We start from the raw sequence: 8,460 nt of genomic DNA, 5'->3' as shown, positions 1-8,460 counted from the left end.
AAAAAGATATGAATGTGTGTTTTTATAATGATATGAGTTTTTTTTTCCCTAGTTTTTGTTTATACATGTAGTTTTCTTGGGTCTTATTATTTTATGGTTGTATCATTCAACTGTAGCTTTTTTTTTTTTTTTTAGCTGTATATATTTTTCATTTTTTCCCGGTAAGTAAAGTTTTATACTTGTTCTTTATTAATTTATTATATTTGAAGTTTTGTTTTTCTTTGAAGTTTTGGAATAGTGAGTTATTTTAGATAGAGCTTTAGTACGTTGTGTGTGTGTGTGTGTGTGTGTGTGTGTGTGTGTGTGTGTGTGTGTGCGCGTGTGTATGTGCCTGGGTGGGTGGGTGGGTGTGTGGGTGGGAGTGTGCGCATGCGTGTCTGTGTGTGTGTGTGTGTGTGTGTGTGTGTGTGTGTGTGTGGGTGGATGGGTGGCTGGGTGGCTGGGTGGGTAGATGGGGAGGTGTGGGTAGTTGGTATATATATACTTGGGAGAGAGAGAGAGAGAGAGAGAGAGAGAGAGAGAGAGAGAGAGAGAGAGAGAGAGAGAGAGAGAGAGAGAGAGAGAGAGAGAACAAGAAACTAAGAACCGAAGAACGAGGAGGCGAAATCATTAAGGAGAGAGATAACGAGAGAACTTGCTTGTTTGTCTTGTGTGTTGCGTCGCTTCCACCTGCCTTCACCTAATCCACCACCACCACCACCACCACTACCACCACCACCACCTTGATCCCCACACCCGCCACGCCCCACGCCAGACTTCCAGAAAAGGCGGTAAACTAACACACAGCGAGAGGAGCCAAATAAGACTCCCACACAACGCTGAAGCAAATGGTCGACTTTATTTCCCCTGATTAGTGGCTGAACCTTCGACTTGGCTTGTGGCTTAAAGTATCTTAGTAGCTCTCTTTTCCTCCTTTCTTTTTCCTTCCCTCCCGTGAGTAAATGAGAGGAGGAGGAGGAGGAGGAGGAGGAGGAGGAGGAGGAGGAGGAGGAGAGAAAAAGAATGGTTCTCTTCTTAGATGTGTGTGTGTGTGTGTGTGTGTGTGTGTGTGTGTGTGTGTGTGTGTGTGTGTGTGTGTGTTGTTGTTGTTGTTGTAGTTAGTGGTAATGTTCTCTTGTGCGTCTTTATATGGTACTGTTCTAGTATTCTTGAAGTCCTGTTCTTTTTCTTCCTTTCCTTAGTTTTGTGAAGCATGTTTCTCTCTCTCTCTCTCTCTCTCTCTCTCTCTCTCTCTCTCTCTCTCTCTCTCTCTGTGTATCTGTTGCCTTAAAGAGCACCCTTTGAGAGAGAGAGAGAGAGAGAGAGAGAGAGAGAGAGAGAGAGAGAGAGAGAGAGAGAGAGAGAGAGAGAGAGATAATATTTTTGCAACTGTATTACTGATGTGTGTTTATGAAATCCTGTATTGAAGTCGTTTTAACCTGCCGCAAAACCTTCATGACTCTTTGATTATTTGAGATATTTTTGTGTGTTGGGTAAAGTGACATTGGTTGCTTCCAGGTAGTCAATTAGGAGATGTTGTTCACCAAGCCTTTCCTGGTAGTCTTTATTTACTTGGTTAGTGTAGGCAGTATTTTTAAGGCTTTATTTATCTTATATATATATTTTTTTTTCTTATTTTGTGTTACCATCTTTATGATTTTTCAAGGTTATTTATCTAATTTTCTTTTTCTTTCGATGGTTTTAGGTTAACATTCATATAATTTCCAAGTCTATCTCATTTTTTTCTTTTCCTATTGTTTTTTCAATGGCTTTCCTTGTTATTAATTTTTTTCTTTATAGTTTACAATTCTATCATTTTTTCGATGTTTTCCTGTATTATTTGTATTCTATCACTTGAAAATCTTCAGTTGTGCTTCTCTTCCTTCCTTTATCTTTATTTTTGTGTTATTAGCATTTGATGACTTTGATCCCTTTGGTGTTTCTGTTATCTGTTATTTTCTCAATGTTTTTTTCTTCTTATTAGCATTTCATCACGTGGGAGTCCTTTTTTATCTTATTTGTTACTGTTCCAATTGTGTGTGTGTGTTCCTAACGTCTTATAATTCTGAATTCTTTGTTATTTTCTTATTACTTGTCACTTTTGATGGTTTAGTGTGTCATTAGCACTATATAATTCTGAAGCTTTTAGTTATTGTAGCCTCAGTTCTAATAAATAACTGCTAATATCTTCATCTTATAATCTGACCGTCCTTGGAAGTCCCTCTTTCTCTTCACTCATAAGAAAGAAAGAAGGAAATAAAGAAAAAAAAAAAAACTGGGAATATTTACATCTTATTATCTGGAAGCCTCGTAAAGTTATTCTCTTCCTTGAATCATAAGAAAGAACTGTAAATGTTGCTACTCCAAAGAACCACCAGTGTGTGCGTGAGGGGATGCAGTGCAGAGTTCCATGCCAACCTTGGTGAAATATTGCTAGAATGTTACCTGTGCTCAACTGGATTATTTAACAGTGTGTGGGGCCATTAAGGTGTTTATTCATTCCATGTTTAAATGTCGAGGGTACGGAGGTGAACGCTACGGGAAAGTTTATAATGGAAAGTTTCTGTAATCGTTGCCTGTAATAGCTGCGCACTGCCTCATTCGTTCACGTAAAAAGAACCGTTTCCGGCAAAGATTACTGTACTTAATTTGTCTGAGCCGTACCTCTAATATGCACCTCTTCGTTTGCTCAGGTATGTTAAAGTGTGGTTCATGCAAAATTCAGGGTAACTAATTCTTTTCCCTACCTGTAATAGTCTTTCCTCCTCGCTTGCTCACGTATTTAAAGAGCGGTTCATGCAGAATTTAAAGTGAATAATTTCTTTCCTTACCTGTAATAACCTTTCACTTCCTCACGTGCTCAGGTATGGAAATTAAATTGGTTAGTTTCTCTTAAAATATACGGTAACTATTTTGTTTCCTTTCCGTAAAAGCTGCGCACTTCACCACATGGCCAGGTATGTGACAAGCGTACTTTCCAGGAGAAGTATTGATGGGGTCCGATGGGGCCTCCAAGCACACGGGTTGGAATCCTTTCCACGGTCCTGGTATAGGCTAAACTTCCTCACTCGGGGCAACGGTTTCCTATCGGATGGGCTTTTAGATAGGAGTTACACCCAAAAAGTATCCCCTTTAGCCCGTAAATTCCCGTGAAAATTCCATATGATATAAAGAAAAAAAAGATGCCAGACTTTACCAGAAACGCGTTGGCTTTACCGGATTCGTGCCATACATCAAGCGGCAGAGATATGAAAGTTGAAGATTGCTTCCGCCTCGGCTACAGGGAAAGTAGAACAATTGCTATTAATCGTACTTATTAAGCCGAGTCTTATGTGCAGTAAGTCAGGGAGAGCAATAACAGACTTGTCCGCCGCTGCACGAAGGTTGTCATGCCCTAGGGAAGAACACACGCGACGCAGCCTTACTGACTTACTGATGGCTCGACACGGAAAGGGTTGTAATTGAAAGCAAAGTAATGAGAACAGAGAGATTTAGATGAAGTTTTTTTAATTCGATGTAGATATGATTGTGGTTGATAGCATTAAGAATTTGAGATAAGAGTGGCAAGGTAATGGTTTGCAGTCGAAGGCACAAAGTGAATCTAGAAAAAAACCTCACTTCTCTGCACCTCTGATTGCAACACTCCTGAGCTACAGAGACAGAGCTACAGAGGTTAAACAGAATATTTTTTTCCTGATAGAGTGAGGTGCTGTTCTCATTACCATGCCGTAGTTTTGACACATCTTAAGAAGTACAGGAGGAGTATCGCTGTATCCTAGAGTGCTGGTGTGGACTGTTTGGCGTGCGTGGGGGACTGAGTGTGCAGGAATGCGTAAAGAATCATTGCGGTTATTAGAAGTAGAGGCGACATTAATCCTGGTGGCGGTGAATTAAGGTGTGGCGTAATGGCTACAGAAACTACTTATTTGCAGGAAGTTCTGAGAAACCGACAAGAGAAATGGAGCCAGGAATCAGCAGTTCTTTGCCGCGAATGAGTCCATTAGAATAAATTATTTCACACAGAATGAGGAAAAAAACCCCGCTAGTCATGTACTGGGATCTAAATGCTCAGAGGGGACGAAGGGAGACGTGAAGGGGACCAAAGCTTCATTCATGCCCCAGTAACGGATGGCCTACATAGATCTCGTCCCTTAATATATGTAATGGCAAAAATGCGTCCACCAGTCACGACCAATGGGAGCAAGAGGTCAGACTGTGATGAAGTGCCAGGAACCAGGAAAGACGAAACCTGCGCCGCTGATGAATGTTGCAGTTAATGTGTGCTCACTTTCAGGCTCATATTCTGAAACACCTCAGCGCCACACCTCCACATAGACCTCTGTTTAAGATTAAATTGTTTTTAAAGGTGTTTTTATGGTTTTGGTAGCTAATTAACTAAATTTCGACGTTATTAACAGGAAAGACACACTTGAAAACCTGGTTAATCATCTCTGTGGCCTTTGAAAACAGTGGTGGTGAGAGAGCAAAGCGATTCTGAATACGTGTCAGACTCTCACCATCGCAATCTGGCCTCGGGTTGATCTGATTGGTTCATTTATTTGATGTGGATATTCGCGGCGGTGTCGAGATTATTGCCTAACGTACTGACATCACTGAGGACTGCAGCATTCATTTCCTCTTGCTGGACTTGGTGTGGATATTGCTATGTTTATTGATACTCCTCCTGGTATATTACATGCATGAGTTATTTTGAGCAGATTGTTTTATTAAATTTTTATACCATTAGCAACAACTCTTTACACGCAAAAAAATCCTACCAGAATAAACAGATGTACCTTAATTTATTAGAAAAGGTGTTTTGATAATCTCTCGAACAATTTAAGTCGTAGGAGGTGAAAAAAAAAAACATGAACGACCAGAAAGACTGAAAGTTGTCCAGTGAAAGAAATGGAGTGAATGTCCTGACCAACTCTTGCATCAGTAGCGTGACTCTTCAACAGGTTAAGAGCAGACGTGGGATGACTTGAAGAGAACCATGTTGTGGGAATAAAAACTTGCCCTGAAAATAAAGGAAGGGGAAAAGTTTATGGCATGGGAGTGAAAAAAGTAGCACATAGTTTGAGTTTATTAGTAGGGTGACTCTACTGCAAAGAGGGAGCACACGTGGAAGACAAGAAGAGGACCGCTTTGTAGGAATAAAACCTTGCCCTGGAAATGAAGGAAGGGGGAAAGTTAAGGTCGAAAATGCCAAGAGAGGGAAGAATAATCCCAGAAGGCTGCAGGGAGTGGATTGGGAAAGGTCAAACGAATGAGAGTAAATCAAAGAAAGCCGAGGAAGGTGCACACAGGGTTGAGTAAAGGGGAGAGATGAAGTAGCAGTGAAGAAGCAATCGGGGACACAATTCTCGCTTATTCTCAAGGCTACAAATTAAAGAAGAGACCACTAAATCTTTCATCCTTCCTCTCATCCTCTTTAGTAATTGAAGACTGCACGTACTCGTCCTTCATTGGCTGTGCAAGATTAGAGGAATTCACGTGATTTTGGAGTTACTGTCTATAGGGGAAAGGTAATATTAAAGATAAATTACGTTAAATCTTTCATCCTTCCTCTCGTCCTCTTTAGTAATTGAAGACAACACGTACTCGCCCTTTTTCATTCATTCATTCGTTCAGGATTCGTCAATCTATCTCCTTTCATGTGCGTTCCATGACGTAGGGAGCGTCTCGGATCGGGGAAGAGAGAGAAGAGAGAAGGCTGTGGAACTCTTCCTAAATTATTACCGGAGTTTGCATCGAGCGAGACTCAAACTGTGATTATTTTTACCGAGTTATTTTCAAAGGTTCGATGGCCAGTAATTAAACGTGGCTGTTTCTCTCTCTCTCTCTCTCTCTCTCTCTCTCTCTCTCTCTCTCTCTCTCTCTCTCTCTCTCTCTCTCTCTCTCTCTCTCTCTCTCTCTCTCTCTCTTTTCCCCACTGTGTTTTCTCTTTATTTCTTAATCATATCTAAATCTCATATTAATGTAATCTCTTTACTAATCATTTGTTATTGTGCAAGAAATTATGCAATATTCCCTCGCATTTATTTCTCATATGCGGGAATTACAGATAATGCAAATCCGTATACATTTTTAGCCTTACAATTACACTCATGTTCGATTATACACTCGTGTCTTCCCATCCATAAAAGAGAAGCGCGTTTTGGAGGCAATTTCCTACCCATACACTCCCTCAATGTCTTCTAAAACGCTGCTTCACTCCATACCAAACCCGCTCCTTGCCTTGTACTTATCCCGTGCTTCTGAAATGCAAATTTACTTCATATTATGTCAGCGAGAATGTTCGGAAATTACTGAGCGTTATTGCAATGGTCTCTGTCTTCTCCTCAACTCCTTATTAAAGCGGATTTTGCATGCGTTTTATTTTTTACCGTGTGTTTCAGTCACGCTAATTTGTTATATGTTAGAACGCACTCAGAGTTGGAGGAATTACTGTGTGTGCTGTTATAATGATGATTTAGTGGAGTCCCTTTGCTGGTTTTCAACTCAGTATTATGACAGTTTTTCCCGCGTTCCGTCCTTGTGGTTCTGAGTCACGGATTTGCTTTATGTCAAATGTGTGTGTGAAAATTATTGCGTGTTTTGGAATGATGATCTAGTTGTTTTCCTCTTTCCCTTTCGGCTTGGAGTGTATTTTGTATTAGGATAGAATGTTTGAGTTTTTTTTTTTTGTTTGAGTTTTTTTTTTGCGTGTTTGCTGTTCTACCACTCTCTGAATATGTCTTATCCTGTGTTTTTATCTTTGTGTTTCAGTGATTTTCTTTATATTAAGAAAGAATGCTTGAAAAGTTTTATGTGCTTCTCTTTCTACCACTTTTTAAATATGTCTTATCTCTGATCTTTGTATTCCAGAGATTTACTTTATATTAAGGGAGAATATATATATATATATTTTTTATTTATATTTGAGTTATTTTGCTTGTGTATTGTTCTAACGCTCTTTAAATTTGTCTTATCTTTTGTTTTTATCTTTGTGCATCCGAGATTTACTTTATATTTGGAAAGAATGCTTGAAAAGTTTTGTGTGTTGCCTTCCTGCCACTATTTAGATATGTGTTATCTTTTATCTTTGTGCTTCAGAGGTTTGCTTTATATTAAGGGGGAACATTTGATTTGTTTTGCGTGTTTATTTTTCTAACATTCTTTAAATTTGTCTTATCTTTTATCTTTGTGCTTCAGAGATTTACTTTATATTAGGAGGGAAGGTTTGAAAATGACTGTCTTCGTAATGATACTTTAGTCGTGTCTCTCTCTTTAACTGTATCTTATCTCGTCTTTATCTTTGTGCTTCAGAAATATATGTTAAGACAGAATGGTCCAAAATTACTGTTCGTGTTGTAATGGTTTAGTGGCGTCTCTCTACCACTTGGCCTCTATATTACTTCATGTCTTGCCTTCTTTTTATCCTTGTGTGCTTTAGTAAACCAAATTTAGTTTTTACATGACAGGGAAAATGTTTGAAAATTACTGTGTGACGCGACAAGGATGATTTAGCAGTTCTAAGCTTTCTAACTCTATTATGTTAGCAGATTTTTGCCCGTGTTTTTATCCTTACATCTTCGTATTACGGATTTACTTTATATGAAGACGGACGATGTTTGAAAATTACTATGTATTTTTATAATGATGATTTAGTAGCTTTCCTTTACCACTCCAACTTTATATTTAGACGGATCTTGCTTGCGCTTTATTTTTGGGTTTAATGCTTTACTTTAGTCAATGTTTGAAAGTTACAATTGTTGTTGTAGTTATGGTTTAGCTCCATCCTCCATTACTCCTCAACTCCATATGAAAACAAACCTTGTTGACGATTTTTTTGCGACTAGAGAGCGTTTTTTCTTTTCTTTTTTCTTATATTTTTGGAGAGTAATCAGCTTCTGTGTTAGGGTAGAGCCAATGTTTCAAAGATTAGTATGCGATATTATAATGATTTAACCTTGGCCCTCCATAATTCCTTAACTCCTCATGAAAACAGACCTTGCCGCCGATTTTTTGCTACTAGATGGCGTTTATATTTCTAAAGAGTGGTCAATTTACGTGTATCAGGAGAGATTCACCGTTTCAAATATGTACTCTCGTAATGATTTAACCTCGACACTCTATTACTCCTTAACTCCCCTTGAAAACAGGCTTTGCTAGCGATTTTGTGCAAGAAGAGGCCACACTTTCTTTCCAGCGAGTGTTCTTACCCCCTTAGAGTTGCGTGCGTGGCGTGCTTGCAACTCGCCACCAGCAGCGCATCACCGTCCAATTATCGTCACGCGGGTCCGTCCTCAGGCTGTCTTCATTCCGCCTTAACCTTCCCTCTGAGACGCGGCGTGCAAAACCGGGAACCATTGCCATCCGTCACCCGCGGCGGTAACTTGAAGGTTCGCGTTATCACTTCATGGGAATAAAGTTTTGCATCTCTCTGTAACGCCACAAGGGACAGTGACCGCGTACCCTACCTTACCCTCGTCTCCT

This window comes from Portunus trituberculatus, chromosome 20, assembly GCF_017591435.1.
Source record: "Portunus trituberculatus isolate SZX2019 chromosome 20, ASM1759143v1, whole genome shotgun sequence".
Taxonomy (NCBI): Eukaryota; Metazoa; Arthropoda; class Malacostraca; order Decapoda; family Portunidae; genus Portunus; species Portunus trituberculatus.
This window is presented reverse-complemented; position numbering follows the sequence as displayed.